The sequence below is a fragment of the Cyprinodon tularosa genome, unplaced genomic scaffold, assembly GCF_016077235.1.
Source record: "Cyprinodon tularosa strain WSP-4 unplaced genomic scaffold, ASM1607723v1 ctg492, whole genome shotgun sequence".
Taxonomy (NCBI): domain Eukaryota; kingdom Metazoa; phylum Chordata; class Actinopteri; order Cyprinodontiformes; family Cyprinodontidae; genus Cyprinodon; species Cyprinodon tularosa.
Genome location: NW_024039221.1, coordinates 265,384 through 290,106, shown reverse-complemented (window position 1 = coordinate 290,106; position 24,723 = coordinate 265,384). Strand labels below are relative to the sequence as shown.

The 24,723-nt window shown below is 35.5% G+C and overlaps 1 protein-coding gene across 2 annotated transcripts in view; it reads right to left on the bottom strand.

Annotated features, from left to right (window-relative positions):
- Positions 1-24,723, bottom strand: part of LOC119794809 (semaphorin-6D-like) — a 210,979-nt gene that overhangs the window by 171,600 nt on the left and 14,656 nt on the right. For both annotated transcript variants that reach the window (XM_038302512.1, XM_038302513.1), the window contains exon 2: positions 1,341-1,461. The gene's annotated coding sequence lies outside the window, so the exon portion shown is untranslated. The remainder of the gene's footprint in view (positions 1-1,340; positions 1,462-24,723) is intronic.

The following is a 24,723-nucleotide window of genomic DNA, read 5'->3' as shown; positions in this document are numbered from 1 at the left end:
ATCTTTCCAAACTTGTTAATTTATTTAATAATAATAAAAAAAAACAGCCATACTTGTTCAACACATCATCTGGATAACAATGGATAATAATCAGTTTCTGGATTAATTATCGATACAGAAGTAAGGAAGTCATTTACAGCAGTAAACGAAACCATTGTGATTTTACAGTCTCAGGCGACACTTTACTGTTCCTTAAATATTATGTGCACAAAACAGTGTTAATGACTCTTTTTTCCCACTACCTCTAACAGTTAAATAATATATCCTTACTTTGCACAAGTATGCCCCACATACACACAGTCTAACTTTTTTTCCCCAGCCTTTTAACTTGCATCAAAACTAAATCTGACTTCCTCAGGCTCCCTTGATATTAATTAAAGTCACCTAGCCCCGAAAAGATGCTCCTTTCACTGTGGTTAGAAAATGCAGAAAATGTACCAACTCTAATCTAGGTTTGAGGAAACTATTTTTAAGCACCTCTGCATTAAGTCTATTGCTTATCCAGAGAGAGAGTGTGTGTCTGTCTGTGTGTGAGCTTTTACAAGTTCAAGCAGGTCTTTAACCTTTACTTTTCCCATGAGATCTTTGCAGAACTTCAAGGTAAACTGGGACTTACTCCAACTCCACCAACACTCACACACTTTCACACACAGATCCTGCAGATTATATTCACAGTCACACAAAGCAGTATTCATTGCAAACAGTCATGTGGACATTTCATAAAGATGCAACACGTGTCTCTCTAAAAGCAAACAACACTTCTTGGACTGAAATCAGAAAGATGACCTTGATTTGAACTAAATTCAAACATGTACACTCAAAAAGCATCATACAAACTGATATTCTTAACCTTGTGTGCTGTTGAGTCTAAAATAAAAGGTGTTAAAAGGCTCAGCAAGTATGCAAGAAAACAATGAAAGGAAAGCAAACATTTGCCAGACTATTAAAGCAAATACACTAAAGAAATATAAAAACCTTTTTCTGTAGTTTTTTCTACCTAATTATTTCTTTAGTTTTCCACAGCAGCCCTCAGTGTAAAGTCGTTTATGATTCATATTTAAAACCTATTTGGCAAATGTACAAATAAAGGTTTTTAAAAAGGACTCAATTAAAACATATTTTTTATAGCGTGTGTAAAGAAACTTTATTCAAGGGTTAAATGTTTAGTGTTGGTAGGAAATGCTTTATTTGCTGCTAAGACTTAAGAATATCTTAAAATCAAAGTGCTTTATAAAGTGTGGTAAAGAAGTAGAGACTTAAAATCAGGAAGAACATTCAGAGATTTCAAGCAACAAATGCTCATAAACAGAAACTCATCTTCAGCAGGAAAAACTTCTTACCTTGGATATGTGACTGTGAAGCACATGCAGCTTTGGAACAGAACCAGAGAGAATGAGACCATTTCAAAAGATAAGGAGGGAAGGCTGTTTCACTCCCGATTCTCCCCGTTTGTTTATAAATCTGCAGAGGAAAAGAAGACAGGGTTCAGAGAGTGAAATCGGTGTTTGTTTTTTTTCTTCACTTTTACCCTGATGCACAGTATGACTGGTGCAGCTTTTCCTGAGAACTGGGACACGCACATATCAGAGTACAGCTCAGTGGAATATCAGGTTTAGATCTGAACAGACAGTGACGATGAGGGTGCTGGACTGATCCGTACTTATCATTGGGCCAAATATCAAGCATCACTATCATTTCACACCTACCTAAAAATGTGTCAATGCCAGATTGCATTATCATGGAAGTACTAAACACTGGGTGGATAAGCCAAGAAAACCTATCCGATGCCTGTTAAAGGCTAAATATACTTAAACCAAATTGTGGGGAAACAATAACCAGCCCACATTTAAACGCTGATGTACCTTGACTGTTAAAATAAGAAAAAAAAATGTTGAAATTTATTCATGTCACCTGATGGTTCACTAATGGAGATGCACTTAAAACAGACTGTCTCACTAAATAGTTTGCTTATTTTCAGGATTGTTTGTCAGCCTCCTGAAGAGGCCCAGCCAGCTATAGCTGCAAGGACTTCAGTTTGCAGATTAAATTATTTTGTGTGCAAGTTTGTAGATCTGAATTTTAGAGATGCTTGTTTAATATAGATCTAAGAACTGTCTGAAAACACATTAGCAGGTCCATTGAGGCAGCGTGTTTGAACAAAATACAAGCACATCTACAAAATGATTTATGGACTTTTTGCAAAAGGAGTTTAAATATTCAAACACCAACTTTTTGGATTTTCAATTAATCTTGGAATCCATTAAACTCAGTTTCTTTTGATGTTTCTGAGACATTCATCTAACTGAAATACGTGCTTCACTTTTGCAGCTTCCATGTGTTGTTGTATAATAAGGAAAGGTTAAATAAACACTGTGGTACTGCATCAGGATGCGTTTCATTTTGTTGTTACATCACCACATAGTTGTGTTTTTATCCTTACACTTTGATGGTCAGCTGATAATAGTCAGCTGATCATGTAAAATAAAACTTTAATTATCTGAATAAATTAAAATAAAATGGGTCATACTCCACTGCTATACCCAACTGGCATTTGGTGTAGATGGAGTCTGTATAAACACTCATCAGATTAAGTAACATCAGGTTACTGAAACTGTATTTGCACATTTTAATTGTTAGCTCACCATCTGTTACTGCTTGTTAACTTGCAGATTTATTTAATTCTCTTAATTTAATTCCATAGAAAAGGTGAATAATCCTCAACTGATCCATGGTGTTAAAAAAAAGCAATTGCTGATTATTGTTACAGTTGAACTTATAATAGGATTTTGTGAATTTTTTAAAAGACCCGCCCTCTTCACTTTTAAATAAAATGCACATGTACAACCCTGTACCCGCTCCCAGGAGGGAACGCCTATTAAACGTGTGCAAGAGCATGCATGATCACATCGTGCACGCTCTGTTTAAAAGTTGCTGTTTGCGTCGCTCATACAAGCTTATTTTCAAAACGAAGATTTGCGATATTTCCACTATGCCAGACTCACCACCGGTAAGTGAAAATGGGGATGAACGCATAGGATGGCTTTACGTAAACATAGCACCAGAATGATTGACAATTAGGAGGACCTCTTATTGTGATGATCCATCTGGTAGTACAAAATCCTCTAATTTAAGTTTAAATGTGTGATAAAACACATTTTAAATTGTGCTCTATATGTTTTTATTCAATTTTTGTCTCAATAAACATTCACAATCAAGATTTTTTAAATACATAAATTGACATGTTATTAATTTTTACGAGGCTGGGGGTGATACTTTAAATGATGAATGCTTCAAGGCTTTTTTTTGGGATAAAAAAAAAACAGCGCAAGAAATAGTTATGGAAAAAACAACTGAAAATACTTTTAAAACAATTTACTTTTATCATAATTGATAAAAAAAAAAAATATATATATATATATATATATATATATAATGGACAGCTATAAATTTTAGCAATCTTTAATTGACTTCTCTACTGTACATTGCCATTGAAAAGCAATGTAGATACGCACCCATGGGGGTTTCTAACCAAGATTGAAATTTGAATCACAGGCTTTTCATTCTGTAGTGAATGCAACTGTGTTTTCTTTTTCACATGCACCATACCTTTTTTATTGACTCATTCAAATAAGATATTTTTCCAGTTAAGGGCAACACCAGCAATTAAAGATGCATATTAAAAGTACAAAATACATATTTAATCCAAAAGTTGGGTTTCTATTCTTATGCCTTCATTCTTATTGATAGAATAAAAAAAAAAAAAAAGTAAACAAAAAAAACAGAATGAAATGAAGTGAATTTATGCAGTAGCAACACATAAATTGCAGGCTTTCAAACCTTAAGTCAAAAGGGACTCCAGCTGTACTTTGATAGTAGCACTCTTTCTTTGCTCAGTGCTAGAAATCACTTTTCCTCAGTGCGGACTGTGAAATAGACAGATGACTAGTTCATGGTCTTTATGTATTCCAGATACATACTTTATGCACCAAAGGAGCGCTTTGAACTGAAGGAAAAAAATTAAACCACCTCAGTGAGAAGTCAAATACCGCTGTTGCTCAGGAATCAGGCCTCAAGCTGAGTGACTAAAGTTGAGAGTTTTCAGTCTACTTCTGTTAATTGATCTTTCAGAGCAATAAAGCAAATAAAGTAGGACAACACCATTAAAATGTTATAAAAGGAGAATCTTTTCTACCTCATTTGACTGATGAATATCCACTGATTCTGTAAACAATCAGGAAGTCTCCATTAGTAAGAACTGATAGTCAGGTTACAGAGTTTAAACAATGATAGCGAATTAAAAAGTTGCCTCTTTTTCTAACCATTTTACATTTAGTACTTATCTCAAAAATTTCACAGAAATTGCATAATATTTCACTATGTTTGTTGCCATAAAGTGAAAGGCTCACTTTGATTCTCAGTCTTAATTAGCTGCCTTGTACGGCAACAAAGAATTTATTAGCTCATTTCTGCTCTGAGCATCAAATCAGATTGCAGAGTTAGAGGCAACAGAAAAATGGAGAAACCGAAGCCCCACCTTCACCAAATTCAAGAGAAAAAAAGAGGAAAAAGCATGTTTGCCATTCCCTTTTACCTTCTTGTTTTATCATAGTTAAGAAAGTATTCTAATATGAGACAAAAGCAACCCTGAATAAATAAAAATGTTTGGTTTTATTTCATATACAAAGAGGCTATCAAATAATAACAATAACTGAACTTTATTGATCTCAAATTAGATAAATTTACCTCTGCAACCCCTTGGGGAACAGTGGGCTGCCATTGTGTGGCCTCACAAACACTACAATTTTTTTAAGCATCAATTTAGCTTCTGCTAAAACATGCAAGATTGACAAAAAAATAAATCGCATAAGCAGGGTAATGGTGGAATAATCCGGTCAGCTTCTCTCCGATCTTTATAAGGTCAGATCTAAAGAGCATGACTTTCAGAATATTTGCTGTTCTCACATAAACTTAATAATTAAGTTGCTTTGTTGCTTATTTTTTATGTTCATATTAAGTGCGAGTAAATAAAACAAGACCTACACAGCAGTAGGATACAACAGGATTTTCTTTCATGCACCATTACTCCCTAAACTACTTGTGTGCTGCAGAACTGTTGCAAACTTTTCATTTGAATCACAGCTGACACGTTGAACCTCCACACGCCATTACCCAGCAGCCCCTGCTGTGCATCTCTGACACGTGAGCTCACAGAGTGAGCAGGTCGGTTCATTAACGGCCCACGGCAACAGTTTGTTTCTTCATAATGAAATTCACAAAATAGCCGAGATGAGACCAAATCAATTTGTCTCCATTACGCCTCCCCCTCCAAAAAACCCTCACACATACCCAGAAAAACCGAACGAAATAACACTGTTTCCTGCTGGGTCTCCAGCTGGATGCCTAAAAAAATTTAAAATGCTGCACAAATCAGATCATCTGGTCATCTTGTGGGAATATCAAGTATTAGAAAATAAAAATCTGTGCATGGCAAAAAGGTGGATTCCCTTTTTGCTCCATTGTCTTTCTCCTGAGCCAAAAACTACTACAGTAATTGCAAAAGAGCTGCTTTAGTTACACCTGTTATACAGGATTTGCTCAAAGTACCATTAACAGTGAACATTTTTATTATAAAATACCCAAAGACCTTTCTTTGGTTTGTCTGGAGATAATGCTAGCACAATAATATTTATCTACTTTAAGCACATTAACACTACCATCATTTTCAAGACCTGAGGTTAAAATAATAAATGCGATTGATGCATTTATGGAGTAGATGGATTAAAGTGAGTCTTTAATCTTACTACCAAAACAACAACAATGACAACCATTATCCCTTTACAGCAGGGATGTCAAAGTCACAAAAGTCAAAAACACAGATGGCCAAAAAACAAATTTGCCTCAAGCCGTTAAATATTTATTAAAAAATATTGAAATGAACATAGCCTATTGAACTCAGACCTAACACATTGTTTAAAAAAATAAATAAATATTTTTTTTTATAATAATAAACTTATTAAGAAAAAAAATGAATTAAAGTTCTGGTATTATAAAGTATATTTGGATTGTTTTGGTTTTTGATTTCCCCCCTTTAACAATTCAAGCGCACTGGGCTGAAGCCGGTTGTCTAAGCAGGCTGATTGAAGCCAGAATAAAAGGAGCCTGGATGGAAAGAGAGGGGAGCTGATCCTGCAGGTGATAGAGATGGACGTGCTGCCGAGAGTGGAGCAGGTGGGATCGGGATACCAGGCACAAAATCTGGGTGGTGAACAGACGGGGAATGTAGAGGTAGAGCGTGCAACACATCCGCACCAACACTACATTCCCAACAACGCAACGGTAGCCCACAAGTTACAGCAGCACGCAGAAGCGGCCGTGGCCTGTGGGTCGGTTCTAATGGCAATTAAATATTATCCAGGGGGCCACGGAAAAGCAATTCCGCATCCAGATCCGGCCCGCGGGCCTTGACTTTGACATATGTGCTTTACACTAAATACAGAAAACTGACCAAATCCACAGCCAACTAAACCCTATCTTAAAAATGCTGACAGCAATTGGCTCATGAAGAAATTAACAAACAAAGCAGAAGGGAAGAGTTTATAATCTTTAAATTAGTAAATCAAGGATATTCACAGAGTGAACTACAGATAAGTGGCTTGGTCTCTGTCCACCGTACTTTTCAACTTAGCCGGCTGGCTGTAAAGCCTGGAACCCGTCACTTTAGATCTGGACTTTTGAGTTTATACTTGTCAGACGACAAAGAGCAAAGAAGCACTGTGGAAGGAAAAGAGTTCACAAGTGGTTGACAATGGCCAGAAGGTCGGAGGAAAAAAAAGAAGGTGTTAACAGCATCTGAGACAAGACACAACTTCAGACTGCAAGCACGGAAGCAGAGCAGCAGGGGAGGAACTTCTTTGTGAGACAGTGAGAGAAAGGACTAGCAGAGAGAAAACAGACGGGGTGAGACAAACCCCCTGGAGGCTCGCATTCAAATTTTCCAACTATGCAAACATGGTGGTTGAATTAGATTTGATTGTGATTTGAATGCTGGCTCAAAGTGCAGAATGCTGCATTAACATTGAGCTCATTCTGAATGATACTTTTGGAAAAAAAAAAAGAGATAATCTAACTTAATGGGAAATAAACACTGCAGGTTTAAATTAAGCTCCAAACAAACATTATCTAAAACTAAATTTGAGTGGTTGGTGAGGGAAATCAGAATGCAATAACTGCAATTATAACATGATCATTTCAGGTGTTAAATGATTTCAGTGAAAACAAGCTCCGACAAATTAAATAAATAGGAAAAATATTTGACAGTATTAAAAAAATTAGTGAGACTAATGGGCAGCAAGCTCTATCACCTGTGCTTTATGATTTAATTAAAGATCTAATGAATTACTAAAATAAAAGATTTACAAATGTTCATTAAAACAAATGTTACCTATTCAGCGAAGAATTGTTTAGCCTTTTGTTTAGTAAACAATCCAAAAAATCTATTCATAGACAGAAAATAATAAATCTGAATAATAATCAGGCAGAACTAGAAAAACAAAAAATAATGTCAGAAATTTGGAAATTCATAAGAGATTTACTTTACCTTAAAATATCAAGTTTTTTTTTTTTTTTACTGGAAGGACAGCAGAAACAAGAATGAAAGTGTAGCATCCTAACAGAGAAGAGGATATGATCATGTGATCAGCACATTTAATGAAAAAAACAAAGTGAGCAGGGAGTGGTGACTGCCAACCAATGCAAATACTTAGCAAACGCAAAAGCAAAGCATATATATAGTGATATGCTCTAATGCTTATTTTGAAGTCTTATAATAAACAAATACATTTTAGCTAGTGCACTGGTCATTTGATTTGATGGGTTCCTTTTCCCCACTTTCACTATACTTTACTCCTCCTTGTTAAAACCTATAGAGTCTTCAGCACATCTGGTTTGCACAGTAGTAGAAATGTGGTTCATGAAGAAGAAATAATCTCTTATAGACATGTCTCAGCCAGAATTATGAAGGTTGCCATTTTGGTTGGTTTCTGCTTAAACTCCTGAGAGCATCTTGCAGAGAGCATGAGGTGGTGTGCAGGAGGGAGAATTGGAGTTTGCAAGTTGTGAAAGTGTCACGTTGTCTCAACGTAGAACTTATTGAAAATAGTGAAGCTAACTTCATGCAGGTGCCATAGTGGAGTGTTCACTGCTGAATAAGGAAATATGAATTTGATCCATGCATCTACTCTAAAGCTGATCCATGATGAGCTCAATCAGTCTTAATGGCTGTTGTTGTTTGATTGGACCTTGGCACTTTTGATATATTTGCCCCCTTCTCACTGTCTTTAACCGTTTTTTTTATTTCAAATCTTTGATTTCAAAAGGACATGAGAGTGACAGGGGGGACTATGTGGCTATAGGATGGGAGCTGCATGACCGGCTGGATCCAGCTGTGAAGGTGCAGTCCAATTCTCCATCCTCCATAACCACCACCGCAGTGTTATGACAGGAATCGCTCAGACACTGGCCTTCACATACACCAAATTGCTGTGTCTGTGTATCAGCACACAGCCGACCTTCCTGCTATTTAAGTACTGATAAACTTTGAAGCTTTTCAGGACGATGTGGTATTCCAGTCTGCCTGCATAGACTCAACAAAGATCAAAAATATTTAGCCTGTTATAAAATTCGGCCTTGTTACATTATCCTTGCTGTTCAATGTCCTAGCAGGATGAGGAATTTGAAAGCCAGCTTTTTTCATAAGAAATGAATGAGAATCTATTAATTTTAGCACCATCAGTTCTAATCAAACATGCTATCAGTGTATATAAACATGGCCCTTATTCAACAGGACGTAAGTGACAAAAATAGCCTATGAGGGAAGTAAACGTAAATGCCTGTGGAAAAAGAGAATGGGGTAAATAAAATCAGTCATATATTTCTCTTAATTACGCAACAGAATGCACTGAAGAAAACATGATCTTTTTTTTTTTTTTCCTTTTTTACTCGTATTATTAGACAGTGTCCTGTCTGGCGATGTGACAGTAAGAATTATTGTCTTGATGCCAAAAAGAGCTCAAAAGATTTAATTTCACAAGTGGAGCAGTACGGCTTGATTTATGCATATAAATTGCTTTATTATAATTATGCAGGGAGTTTTACATATTATATGGACACTGCAATGCAAGTAGAACAGGAAAGGAAAAAACAGAAAAAAAGGAGAAAGGATGAAAGAAAGAGGAGATAAAATGAAGATAACGATAAAACATTTTCAGTCTGCTTCATCACCTGCAAAGAGATGTAAAAAGAACAGCACAACCAACGGACATGGTACGAGACATACAATAAAGTAACACCTCGATACTGTCGCTGAAATATAAGTAGCATTGTTTAATCTGACATGTATTCTAACATGATCTTTTAGTATGAGGATTATTGTTGTAGATGCACACCAAGAGATTTTTTAACATGTCAATTTTGTTTCTCAGAATCTAAAACGTGAAGAAAGCAAATTTTGGACAAGTTTTAGTGTTAAACATTTCGATGTGTTTACCGACATCTACTCTTCAACTATTAAATCACATATATAGGTCATAAGCACATATACTGAATATTCTAGTATGTTGAATAGAATCTGGATAGTTGCCTGTTGGTTTAAAGATACCCCTAATCCCTCAGTATGCCGTCAATACATACCATGAAACACTGTTGTAGCTCGAACAGCATGGTGGCTTTCTGCTGCCAGTAAAGCAAAATTCATTCCAAACTCCACAAGCGGACTGAATCTAATCCCAAGCATGAAAAGCTGTAGGGATCCAAGCGCGGTTACACCCGGTCCCGCTTCACGCTCACACACTCTGCAGCCTGCGCGGGTTAATAAGGATAAATCTGCTGCCTGTGTCTACAGGAAAACTGTCAATTCTGTCACCTCATGCAGATTTACTACACTGGCCTTACACCCTCACTGGGTTAATATTCTGCACACAAGCTCCTGGTGTGGTCTTCAAGGTTGAGCTTTAAATATGACCACTAACCTTTGGCATATAATCAATGATACAGTTTCCACAGGCAGAAATAAAAGATAGTTATTATTGCTTTGGTGGAGATAATGTCTCTTAAAATGTTTGAGTGAGACAAATTCGAAATGGAAAAATATATAAAAAACAAGTCCAATATTTTCCATTGTTCTAGATGATTTATACTTTTTTCTCTCTATACTAATGACAGCTTTCAGATGCGCACAGTCCTTTTTTTCTATATTTTTTTACCAGGCATATAAGATTGAATATGATTTTAAAAAGTTATGTATTCATACACTATTTTATACCCTGAAGGGATTTTACAGACATTTTCAGAAAAAAAAAAAAATTCAACACCTGTGAGCAACTAAAACTCTGCGTTCCCATCACACTGAGTCTAGGGTTTCTGGAGATTAATACTCAATTGATTTTAAACAAATGCTGGTTGTTTCCTGCAGTAGAACCCGGTAAATCATCTTATTTGCACGCACAAAAGATTGTAATAAATAGGTTAATCCCACCATTGTTCCCATAATGTGTGTGTGTTAACATTAGCACACAAACATACTTTAGCTCGAGACCTAAGAAGATTTTTTTTTCTTATTTTTTCACAGAAACTTACGTTTGGACATGCTCACATGTGATTGTGTCAGGGTCGATTTGGATTAAGCTGAGGTCGGGCTCGGTGTTCAAAAATTGATGTGGGAAAAATCTCTTGCAACAGCCCCCTAAAGGGAGAGGAACAGGCCAATACTTGCTTAAAAAAAGTGAAATAAATAAATGGAATAAAAGAAAAAACACGGATAAAGGCACATCTTCAGATAAGCTCTCACAAGCTTAGAGTTGCTGACATGAAAAGTGTCCTCAATTCAAAAGAGACAAGAGACAGGAAGATGATCAGAATGATTTTCTTTTTTCAACTCCACCTGCGTCAGTGCAGGAAAACACGGATCCTGTCATTTTTGACAAAAGCAGACATTCAAATCTCGAGTTTGTATGATTAAAAAGAGAAAACAGAGCTGCAGGATAAAAAGAACAGCATGAGCGGACAAGTAAAAGGGCAAGAAGCAAGGGCGCTCGATGAAACGCACACCGTGAGTGTGAAATGTGCTAAAGCAATCCTCCGCATGTTTGGCTTTGTTTAGATCCTAGAACCTTGGAGGTCAGCCAAACACACATGAAAAAAGGTCAGCCAAATGGTTTTAAGCTTTGAATGAGGTTTTTCAGCCTCTGGCATCCCTAAACACTTAAAATTGAGCCAAGGAAACAGATATGAACACAGGCTGCAGCCCCTCTAGAGAACACATCATCTCACATACACAGTAAATAACTCATATTTCTCTATCCTTTTTTTCTTTTTTACACTAAAACGTTTCCTTTAACAGCACCACATCTCTATCTCTTATTCTTTTCCCCCAGCTTTGAGTAACCTAAGAACATCTTTGCAGCTGCTCAGACATAAATGCAAAGTTTTTTCTTCTTCTTCTTCTGGACAGGGTGTGTTCACACACTGTTTTGGCATGTACAGAAGGGAGAAACTGACAAATTAACATGGTTGCTTTGATTGGGTCTTTTAATCTGGAGGAAGAAGCAGCTGCTGACAGAGCAAAAAAATAATAATAAAAAGCTCAACAAAAGGAAAAGCTTCTTGCTTTTCAGCAAAAAGCTGACTCCTCAAGGAAATTTGAGAAAAGAAGTTTATGGATTCCCAACTTCACTGCGACCTTGTAAAAAAATAAAATAATGTGGAAATGAGAAAACTGCAGCTGTATAAATCAAACGCCAGTTAATTAAATGTTTCCATGCCCCAGAAAAAAAAATATATATATTTCCATTTAGGATTCAGCACCAACTGTCAGAAGTATTTTCTCATTTGCTCTGGAGGCTGAACGCCATGATTGTTTCATTCTTTGCCGCCACAGCATGCGACCTGATGGATCCCAAGCTCCTCACCTAAAGGTCAGATAAATAAAATAACATAAAGCTGCAGGACATGTGTCGAAGCGGCTCCCACCAAAGATATTCCATCCACCTTCATCTGAGAGGAACAATTTCACTGAAGACCTGGGTGACTCACGGCAGGGGCTGGTCGGGGATGAAGGACGGGGGAGAGAGGGGGATCTCTGAGCAGGGAAGCGGAACAAGACCACAAACGGGACAGCAAGAAAGGAAAAGAAGAAAGTGAGGATAGATGTCTGTGTGTGAGCGCAGACAGGCAGAACATGAAAACAAAGAAAGACAGACGGCATGACCAGAGAGACAAAACCCCAAAAAACAAACAAAAAAATTTTCCTGTAGCTCCAGTCTGTCATTTACACACATAAAAGGGAAACATTTCACTTGTTCATTTCAGATCAAGAGTGTTTATATGAATGTTTCAATAAATCTCTGCAAATGTTTATTCAATGAATCTCATAGGGTAATCTAAAAATCAGTAATATAGTATGCAGTCATTAATTCTAGGTGATTATGTTACTGTTAATCTACTCTGTGTTTCACAATGATCTCGTTTTATTTAGAGATGGGAATCGAAAACCGGTTCCTGTTAAGAACCGGTTCCGTATTTTCCGATTCCATGGCATCGTTTGGCAGCTCGCTGAACGATTCTTTTTCCGATTCCCGCAGCACCAGAGCCTAGAGCGCAGGCTCTGGGGAGCACGACTTACGTCACGTTTTTTACGTAAGTTACGCAACTTACGCAAGTTGGAAGAACTATTCGAGGAGGAAGACAACGAGCTGCGGTCACTTTGTGAATCAAAGCCCCGTCTTTCCTTAGCCCAGAGGGTAGATCAGGAAATCCAGCTCTATAAAAGCTTGCCCTCCATCCCCTGCAGGGATAGCGCCACACTGTGGTGGTGGAACAAGCAAGATACGCTGCCCTTGCTATCTGGACTGGCTGAAAACTACCTCTGTGTGCAGGCTTCCTCCACCCCATCTGAGAGGGTGTTCTCCACGGCTGGAAACACCTTAAGCGCTGAAAGATCCCGTATCCTTCCAGAAAAAGCAGATATGCTCATCTTTCTGCAAAATAACTGTTAATTTTCCCTACTACTGTTTTATAATTAGTATTTTTTGTTATTTAAAATAGGTTATTATCCCATCATTTTTTAATAGACATTGTTGGTTATTAAGTTTGTTCTTGTATTAATTTTTCATTTAAACACAGATGTTACTCCAGTTTCACATTTCCTGTGGACATCTTGATCTTGTTGAGTTTGTAAGATTGTGCAATAGTTAAGTAAACAAAGTTGATTCTGATAATCAAACTGTTTGTTCTCCTTTTTCCCCCAAATTGGAATCGAAAAAAGAATCGATAAAGAATCGAATCGTTTCATAGAATCGAAAAGGGAATCGGAATCGTTAAAATTTTTCAATTCCCAACCCTAGTTTTATTTAAAAAAATCTTGAAAAAAATACACAAAATTTGCAATATTTCTACAGAAAATGAAATGCAAAAGTTTAAAAACGTTGTAATAAACTATTATTTCAACTGATGCTAGGAAGATAACAAAATGATCATTACAGTGAAACATCTTCTCATACTGTAGACTGATTGCCATATGTAGGTTTGAACTAAAGTTACCTCAGGAAGAATAAAAATGCAAAGGAGCCAATGCCCAGCAACCCAGTGAATTCTTAACTTGTAAATGCAGATTTAGGTCATTCTCAGAGCTGAAGAGCAAATAAAGAAAGACTTAAATAAGAGGAAGATTTAGAGAGAGCGTCTACTGCCCCATTTACGCTACGCCTCATAAATGATTCTTCAACCATTTACAACTCACGCTTCTACGGTTTCACACTCCCTATCGGCGGTCTACGATACTACAGCTCTCAAAGTGGGAATTATGCAAACAAGAATGGCAGCTTCCATAAAATTCACGAACTTATGTGCTTGGATAACGTCCACCAACATTTCAATAAGAGCCTCTGTCTCTGCATCATCCCAGGTCACTCCACGCTCATTTGATGCCATTTACTGTCAATAGGCTGAGAAGAAGTTCATGTTGCAAACAGGTGAAGAAATCTGTGAATTACAAAGCGGGACACGACGGAAAACCCGTAAAATGAGCCAACTGACTGTCAATAGGAGATGATGCGGTCTGCTCATGCACTCTTTTGTATCAGAGCCTATTTAGTTTGCATTCAGCCGTATTTCAATAACAAAGTCAGGCTAACAGTGGTGTTGTTTTCTTAAATTTGTACCGTCTTCTCACAAACTGCAGTTTTTTTTTTAATCGTTCAGAATCAGGGACTGTTCTTAAGTTCAGAGAAAATAGATAGCACCAGTGTTTTGTAGTGTTTAACATACCGTTGTACAAGAAAAATGAGAAAATGTATTCCGGGGCAAAGCAGGAGGGAAGATGAATGAGTTGGAAAATTAAACGACACCCTGCGGAGTGAACAGCTCTCCTAAATCGTCAAGGCTTCAGCTGCATCCATCGCTCTGCCTCCCCCAGTGCTCCAAGGAAACCAAGGTAGCGCTGATGAGACCTTCATAAGCCAAAAGCTTCATCCATTATATCGCTGTCAGACTGGGAGTTAAACTCTGCTCCTTCACATAATAGGCTGCCTGATAATCACTGGAATCAAAAAATATGCTTCCAAATGTTATTTGTTAGAACTCTAAAATCCTTTATGCGTTAAGATGTTAATCGATTTTTTTGTTTTTTAGAAAAGTCAACTCCTGGTGCTGCAGAAACAAGGTGCAAATAATTTTTAAAAGCAGCTTTTCCTCATTGATTCACTGTGGATCAACAATAACAAACAACTAGGAAAGTGATTTGTCTTTATTCGATGTAAAAAAAGATCACTATGAAAAAAAAAGAAATCAGGATCTGTTCCTTCTTCTAAAAATCTCAACAAATATCAAAAGATGTTGATTACATTAATTTAAAAAGTTGCAAATTGGCATCAATTGTGCAGTAAACAAAAGGTTAGGAGAGTATTTTTTATATAAAACATGCAGTCATTAGGAGCCTTTGTGAGGTTGATTGATCTACATCCATCCATCCATTAATGTATAAGCAGATGGTCTGATGGACTGATTTCATAACCTGGTTGAGACTTACAGTCCTAAATGTTTTCCAGCTCCATCATCCCTGATGAATGATCCAATTATTTCCTGACAATGTTATTAAGTTCAGAAAAGTTAAATTACCAAACAATAAAAAACAGACATAATGAAGCAGGAAAGCATCAAAAGCAGCAAAATGTGTTCAGTCATTTTAGGACAAGACAGAACTAAGGTGTTAATGCCTAGTGTTATTATGTACCATGAGAAATTGAGATGCAAGTAGGCAAACTCAACAACAGTCCTTCACTTGGCATTAAAACCTGCCTTAAGTAATTAGATCCCAGTTCACCACTATAAATGCAAAGATAAACAAGGAACCTCTGCAGATTTAGCTATAAGCTACACAATTAACAGATCATCATGAAGACTGCTGCCGTTCCTGTAGCAACACAGATCCATTTAATGAGCTGAACTATACCATTATTCTTCATTTTCTTCATTATAGCAAGCAAAATTCATTTAGCTTGCTATTTTTGTATTATTATTACAAAAAAAAATGCTACGTATTAACTTTATACCAGCGTAACAACCGTACAATCAGATAAAAGCCATTGCACAGATCTGCAGTAGAAGACATGATGGCTCACTTGGTCACCTTTATCAGTTTACACACATCTCTAGAAGTAAACTGACGTGACCTTCTGTATGCATGGAAATTTTACGATTGGCTTGAATTATTTCATAAACATCACTATCCGGAAGTTTAAAATGATAAAATAAATCACAAAGTTGAGACAAAAGTGACCAAAAATTGCTCTCCAGTACAGAACAATTTATATTATTCAGAAAGCTATAAATGGTTGCAGAATGCCTGACTGTAGTACTAATTTCAGCAACCTTCACGGACTTTTCTATTTTTTTAACTGTGAGTAATCCAGGTTATAATTCTTCTGCTTGAGGCGCGTTGCAGGACACAGTGCATTCAGACTGTCAAGCTGACACAAGTGCTGCCACTTCAGAAAGTGGCCTTAAGAAAGCCATAAATAAGTCTTGATGCTGTTCACACTTCTGTCTTAACACAATAAAATCACCCAATACAAACACCATCACCAGGTGTGAACAGGGTCTAAAGGGCATCACATTTAGGCAGAGACAGAAGCACATCGGAAAAAATATTTCTCCATCAATAAGCCCCCACTGAATGGAGTGGACGCCAAAAGGTGCAACTGTTGACACGTGTGATGTCTCCCTTCTGCTTATCTTGCACATCTAAACATTTAATGTTTGTTAAAAGTACCAAATGACACATGTTAACTGGCAAAATGCAACATGTTAAGGTCAGAGTTAAAATGAGATCACAGAGAGATCAACACTTAATTCTTCCTAAGCACTGATGTTGGAGGGTATATTACATTTTATTTTCTAGATGGAAACCTTTATAGGAAAATTGTTCTAGGAAATGAGTCACCATAAATTCATAACTGAGTAAAATCATGTAGAATTTGACCTTGATGTGACCTCAACTGAGAAATTTGGAAAAACTATATAAAAATGTTTTAGCAAGTCGGTAGTATAAGGAAGGCTTTGACACCATCACACCATTATTGTGTTCTTATTCTTGCTTCTTTTAGTTTCAGGTTTCCCTTGATTGTTTTTAGAAAAATCCCTTTTCAAAGAAAGCTGGGCATCAAAAACACATTTGCAAAAGTTAAGGACTTTTAATCACAAAGGTTTTATTGATAACACCAAAGTTCTACAGTATGAAACAAAGCTTCTTTCCAATGGCAAGTCTGTTCCCTTTTTGCTGTTAAAACTAACTAGAAATAAACCTTTTTTTTGTCATAACCTGCAGGTACTGTATTATTCCAACTGTCTAAATATAATTTTTTGTTTCTAAAAACACATCATCTACCCAATCACCTTGTATTATTTGTTTTGTTTTTTGTTTGTTTTTTGGTCAACATTTTTAAAAAGTTTTTACATTTTTTATTGTCATTGCATTATTCAATAACTGCATCACATTCACTTATCCTCTTAATATATTTAAACTGGGGTTGCAGCTAACGGATATTTTGCAAATTGATTAAGCTGTTGATTATTTTTCAATCAATAATCGGATAGCAACAGGTACCTTAAAGAAGACTTTTTGCTAAATTAAATCCTGTGTTGGACAATGTCTCTCGGCTGGCCTGGAATACGGTGGCTGAGAAGTGCAAAACACATTTACAATTCAAAAACACATTAACAAATAAAAAACAAAATAACATTTGAAGAAACAAAATTATATTTTATGAAACAAATGTATTTTTTTTTTTTTAAAGTTTACATTTTTAAAAACAAATTTACATTTTAGCAAACAAATTTACATTTTAGGAAACAAATTCACATTTTAAATAAGTTAGATTTTAGGTGAAACTCTCACCTAAAATCTAACTTATTTAAAATGTGAACTTTCTCTCACCGTGAGAGAAAGTTTCATTTTAGAGAGAAAAAAAAAATACATTATAGGGAAACAAATTTACATCTAAAAAAAAATTGACCGTTCGGAAACACTTGTACAAGTGCAAAGACAAAACTGCTTCACGTGAAAAGTCAGCGTCGATTTTAGATGGAAAGAATTGCACTGAAGCTGTTTTTCTTAAGTTTACGCTAACCGAACAATGTTTTGCCCTGCTCTCTGGAACTTTTACGGGACACGGACCAGGTGGCAGGACCAAGCACCAGGGCCGAGCTCAATTAGCTGAAATTTACTCCACAATAATAAAATCGCCGCTGACTTTTCACGTGAAGCAGGAGGACTACAGATTGAGCTGTTTGTACTACAAGTCAGGGTAATCGTGACGTCACATCCGGCCACAGGGACATTCCCTTTCCGTGTAGCCGTCTTTTGTTAATTTGTTTTTGGCTATGTAACTGTGTTTTGCCGCTTGCAGTTTTGTCTTTGCACTTGTACAAGTGTTTCCGAACGGTCAATTTTTTTTTAGATGTAAATTTTTTTGCTAAAATGTTAATTTGTTTTTAAAAATTTAAACTTTTTAAAAAAAAAATACATTTGTTTCATAAAATATAATTTTGTTTCTTCAAATTTTATTTTGTTTTTTATTTGTTAATGTGTTTTTGAATTGTAAATGTGTTTTGCACTTCTCAGCCACCGTACTGGAAGCATCTCAGGCTTCCCCTCAGCAGAGCTGGAGGTGGTGTCTGCAGACAAGGAAGTCTGGGAGTCTCTGCTGAGATAGCTGCCCCCACAACCTGGTCCCAGATGAAGTGAAAGACGAGTAACTCATTTTAAAAAACACCCACAGATCCATGCCAATTTAGTAGATTACGAATCAGCTTAAACAATACATCAAAAACTATTAAAAAGACTCCCTAATCACTTGCAGCGGTTTTTCGTCTATTTTTTGCTTTTGTTGTTCTTTGTTCTTCCATTTTACATGTAGCCATTTATCCTAAGTGTTTTTCCAAATATCTATCAGTTTTATGGTTGTATAAGAAAAAGAAGGTATACCAAATACTTGTTAACCATGTTTAACATACTGCTTGTCTTAGTACTGCTGGATCTTTATTGGTAAATAAGTTCAAGCTTTAGATATCCTTATTTTCTTATTCCTTTTGTGACAGTTGATTAATGAAATGAGAAAATATGACTTTTCAAACCAAGATAACTCCAAAAAAATTGCCGCACAATTTTCAGTCATATAGCCACACAATCTCACATTAAAGTATTCATTTGCTATATAAAATTGCTTTAAATAATTAGCGGTAGGAATACCAACTTCTGGTCACCGGAACCTAAAAAAAAGGTAAGAGCCTGAAAAAGTGCATCTAATTCTTATTACGTTTTTTAACCGTAAAATAACATATAATGCTGTTCCCATGATGTAGCACACTTGATATCAATGAAGCCATGCTTATGGTCCATTTTAAATGTAAAGGAAACACAAGCACAGTTAAAGTTCTGTAAATGGCACACTAAATGTGACTGATGCAATGCATTTGCTAATTTAACTGTAATCCCAAAAAAATGTATTAGCATTAACTGAATGAATCATTTTAATAACCCAGTAGTTGTCCTTTTTTACCCAAATAAATTGCCATTTCCATCACTAGTCCACTTCTAAATGTGACTGATTTAAAATTAATTTCCAGTTGACTCAGTTGTATTTTAATTTTTTTAATGCAAAGGGCATCTTTGAAAGTTTCAGTACCGATTTAAATCTAAAAATAGGTTTGCGTTTATTTTTCATTTAATAATAAAAGAGGATGGTATATCAAAGAATTACTACCATTGTAGATTAATAAAAACTTTGTAGAAATTAGACCAGTCTTGTAATTTCTGATAACTACATGCTTTCCAATGGAAACCATATATTTGTGGTAATTAGTGTCAATTTTTTGTGATCTATAACAAATTCACCAAATTCTCTTATGGATATGTTAGACTTTGATTGGACCAAAATGTTTCTAGTGTCATTGTTTTCAGTAAAAAAGTATAACATTAAATTTCACAAAAACCAAAGGGGGTGGGGATGTGAATCCTTGGAATAGCGTTTCCATTATTTTGTCCAGAATCTGACTTCATGTTTGCCTCTAATAGCTTCTCCACCAATCTGTACATACTTAAATAATTGAAGTAGACTCATAGTGCATTTTGCTCAGCAGCAAACACACCAAGTGTCAGGAAACATCTTCTTTTATATCGATTGTCTCTCTACAGGCAGCAGGAAGTTTCCATCCGCTGCGAGCCAGCTGTCAGTACACTGCAACAGACACCCCCCCACACACACACACACACACACAAAACACCTGCCAGGAGAGCAATGTGTTGTTTTGCTGATCAATAAAGATAGAACACAGGCTTCAGAGGTCACCTGTACGTGTGCAACTTTTAGAGTATGTGTGTTAAAACCCCTGCGTGTTGAAAGTAGTCAATACCAATTCTGAGAGATAGGGGGTGTGTTGACACTTGACAGTTTACGCACAAACAGGTTAATCAAGGGGGGAAAAAAGACCAATATCTCTCCAAATACTACTATATTACTCTGTTCTATTTTCTGATTAGATAAATTAACTAAGTTTCAAACCTGAGTGATTCCCATTAGGATGTATTGAAGTTTCATTGGCATGAGGGGAAGGAAATAGTTCCCAGATTATTTTATAAAATCAAATTAAGATTCTTAACATGCAGATGTCATTGGTATTGTTAATATTTTTGGAAAGAAAAAAGAAAAATAATTCAATAAATCAAATTAGCTGTTGCATTGAGGGTCTGTGTAAATTTACCACTGTCTGTATTAGAAAAAATTTGCAAATGTCCTATCCACATATTTGCTCTATTCCTTATACCCATACTGCACCAGAATGAAGCCCAAAGGCCATAGATGTATAAAGAGACGGTTTTATAAAATAAAAAATATTTTTTATCTATTTAATGTCATTTTTCCAGACAGTGGCAGCTTTTTTCCCCCTATTCAAATTTTAAATTATCACTGCCTTTTTGCAAGGAAAGAAAATACTGTTTTTCATTTTAAACATTTTATCAGACTCTAAAGAAAAAGGAAAAAGCATAGGGAAACAAATCTTGAAATCATCAATTTTGAGTAGTTTGGAGAGAGCAGAAGGCTGTGCAATAAAGTGTGCCATGTATCTCATTGTTTTTTGAAAAGACAGGTTTTTTGAAAAGACAGGTTTTATTTCAAACTGACAGTATAGTCCTGCTCAAAGCTAAAGGTTTAGAAATGCAAAACGAAATTCAATAAGGTCTTTCATGTATTACAAAGTAAGAAGATTTATAATAAAAACACATTATATGGCAAATAAGCAGTTGATAGTTTGCGATGTCATCGTCAGTCAAATTTATGGTTTCACTGTACTTTCACAGATCTTTAAAAAAAATACCTTTCAATTAAAAAAATCTACTAACCGTTATATTATCAAAACACTATACTAAATTTTATTTTGATTTGTACACTTTGACTCGAGCTAAATTACAAAAAACACCTATAAAATTTTATTAATTGTTATAAAAGATTGTCTTGCTGCTTTTCCTATAGTAATGCGAGTAAAGCCTGCAGTGGACCACCTAAAAAAGACATGTGAATCTTAATTTAGCCAAGAAGAGTTTTATAATACTAACATTATTACATCATTAAAATAATTGATTTTAATTTCCATTTTTTTCTCATTAATCCGAAATGTATTCCAATTGCCAATTTGATGTCTCTTAGAGTGATAATAGAAGTTAGCTCAGCCAGCTGACCAGCAGTGCACAGGAATATTTGGTGAAGTACCTTGGAAATAACTAATCTAATTAGAAAGATCAAACTGTATGAAGATTATAACAGCAACAATGTCACTTTTCTTAAATGCTGTATACTTTTGAAATAGATGATTGGCCACCAGTTTGTGTGACAAGTATAAACATAGTTATGTGGTTGCTGAGCACTATGTGAAACTGTGCTTCCATTCAAGTGTGAAGCTCCTGTAAACATTACCTAATGCAGCATTTATAAAGCAGTTATTTTTTTATTATACAGGATAAAAAGTTATTTTTTTCTTCAAGCTTCACAAGTATTTAATCCCAAACATGTGCACAACTAGAAATCAGTCAGGGAGGAACAGTTTTACATATTTGACAGTTAAATTTTTTTTATCAATACAGCTGATCACATCAGTAAAAAGTAAGTTTATTTTCAATTGCCTGTTTATCCTATAGTCTCTTGATTCACAGACTACATATATGAAACTAAACAATAAAAATTATAAACAGTGAAGCAGTAGAAGTATTTTATAGTGCTTAAAGATATAAAAAACATCAACATTTAGACTTATCACATTTGCTGATTGTTCAAACTATATCATATACCCATGATTAGCAATTTTATAGAAACTTTTGAATACTTATCCAGGGCATTAGGTCAGATATCCTTTATGGGTCAGAACCTAAAAAGTTTGGGAACCTTTGCTTGAAATGGTTGAAATAAGAGGAGGTGAAAATATCTGCTATGCCTCTGATCTACCTACAAAGATGCAACAGAGCCACCATGAGATGAAAACGTATGTCATTAAGTAACACTATTGTTATCTAGCTACATGAAAAAATTTAAAAACAAAAGCAGTACCAGCATTAAAATGTGTTGGTCACAGTGTCTATCATAGAAAAACATTACATAGATACATGTGATGCAACAGTTAGTTTGGGACAGGGCTAAAGTCTGCATGTATAATACATTTAGCATATTTTGGAGCATAAAAACAAATCTAAAGACACAATGTGCTTTGTCTCCACTTTGCAAGGAAACTTAAAATCTTTTTTCAGGGAAAAAAAGCCCTCTGTTGAGTGAAGGCTATATCAGCATGTCCAGTAGATGCATGTCTGCCTAAATCTCTATTTTCTCCAGTTACAGGATCTTAAAAAGTTTTCATGAAGGTTAAAGCATAATTCAAAACTAAGACTAAGGGAAGTAAAAAATAATAATAATAAAAAAAAAATACAGAACATCTAAGTTTAAGCAGGGTTAACAGCCACTTCACTCATGTTACTGCAGGAATTTGAAGTATACCATTCATTAGGAGGAAAATAATTGAATAGTTTTACTGATAATTAAGTGTAACATTTTTTCCTCCTCAAAAATAAAGAAAACCAGATACCGCCTATTTGAACTTTTATCCATCATACATGTAAAGTATCATTACATTAAACAGTTGTTTTATTCCTACTTTTTCATTCATTAACTTAATAGGTTCCTGTTTTCTTATATTTTATAAATAAGCTTAATTATGTGCAAGAACATTTTTTTGTTTATTCTGTCATTTAATACAGCTGGTACAATAATTTTTTAAATACGTATAATGTACTGTTTTCTTTTTAGCTCTGCATATTGAAAAAAAAAAATTAGCCCTTCATGTTATGGAAAGATCATCTTATTTAAGAGAAAATTCTTCTTTTTTTTTTAAAGAAAATTATCCCACTTTAGTCCATCGATAAGATCAATCAAATTCAGATTCATTCAAAAATCAACAACTTGCATCCCAAAAAATAAAAGCTGCATATAAAATGCAAAATAGTAGTTATTGAACAACAGTAGAATAAACACATTACATGGACATGTGGTGGGTTTTTTTTTGTACCAATGTGAAAAGTGTCCATTGTGGATCAGTGCCTTGTTTATAAGGCTAGTGGCAGATAGGAAAAAGTCATTTTCTAATGGCTGATCTGCTGCTGATGGACCACAGCCTCCTGCTAGAGGGGAGAGTAAGAAACTGTATCAAGTTGTGCTCATATTATGACATTTGGAATCCGTTTTTCTGTTGGTTCATTTGGTTTCTACAATGAACCAACTGAACAACATCCATCTTTAACTTGAAGTAAATAGTGACTACTTTCACATCTGGTTCATACATGTAATACCAGAAAATAACCCAGTGTGAAATTAATGGAGAAGCTCATTAAAATTTTAAAACAGGAAAATCGGTAAAAAAAAGTTCAGACTATTTCATCTTTATTTCAAAGATCTAAAATTTTCCAAGGCTTCCTCTTAAATTGATAGGTTTAATTCTGATGTCATTATTCATAGCCTTGCACCTTAAAAAGCATACTGTATCTGAATAATACACAGCTGCACAAGCCGCAATATCAATTTAAAGAATCTGTACTATAAATTAATTGAAGCATTTAAATTACAGAGCAGCTAATGAAGTCAGATCTACCCATGTAAGAATCATCCTGTGGAGTTTGGCCTCAAGAAGATTTTCTAGCAGCTCCCTTTAGTATTTTGTATTAGTCCTCTTCTCTTTTTTTCTGAGAATAAGCCTTAAACCTCATGTTCAAAATTCTAACCAACATGAGTAAAACCTCCTGTGGGCTTTGTTTGCAACCAGTTTTCATTATGTTGCATCACCAATATGAAGCATTTTATCAAGAAAGTGTTAAAACAAAAGAGGCCAAAGCCAGAAGATGATCACAGAAAGGAGGAAGAGAGAATCAGGCAAACACTGATCCACCCAACCATACATGTGATGTATGACACTGCAGTGCTTTCGAAGAAATAAGAAGGAAGTCGATACCTCCAAGCACACACAGCCACTGATCCCCTTATTTTGAATTACTAGGTACAGCAGCCATTCCTTGCGGGGGAAAAAAGTGTATATATGTCGGGATGCTCTGACGTGTGTGTCGAGTGTGATGCAACTTAGAGTGGCTTCTGACACCATCAGAGCAACTTCACTCTGCTAATGAGAGAGAGAATGAGAGCGAGAGAGAGTGAAAGAGAGAAAGTATTTTCATGTCTACTTCCCAGACATTAAGGAAACATTTAATATGCGAAGCTATTATAAAAAAAAAAAATGTAAGTATAACAGAGAATCTTGTATGACACAATAATACACAATTCTGTTGTGACATTAAAATGTCAAGTCTGAAAGTTACTAAAAAGGCTGGCATTTTAGTCCAGCCTCATTGGACCCATTACTGTGGCTAATCGGTTATTTTCCATTCAGGAAACTGGTTTCCTGTGCTTCTAAAAAAAATACATTTTTTAGTTCACTATGTGCCAATCAGGTTTTAAGCTCCATTTCGAATTTCGGATTTTTGCAGAGCACTGCAGATTTTTACCAATTTCAAATTGTAAATTCTTAATAAGGGGAAGATTTAATTGTCATGACAAGTAAATGTTACTTAAAACTATTGTTCATCCG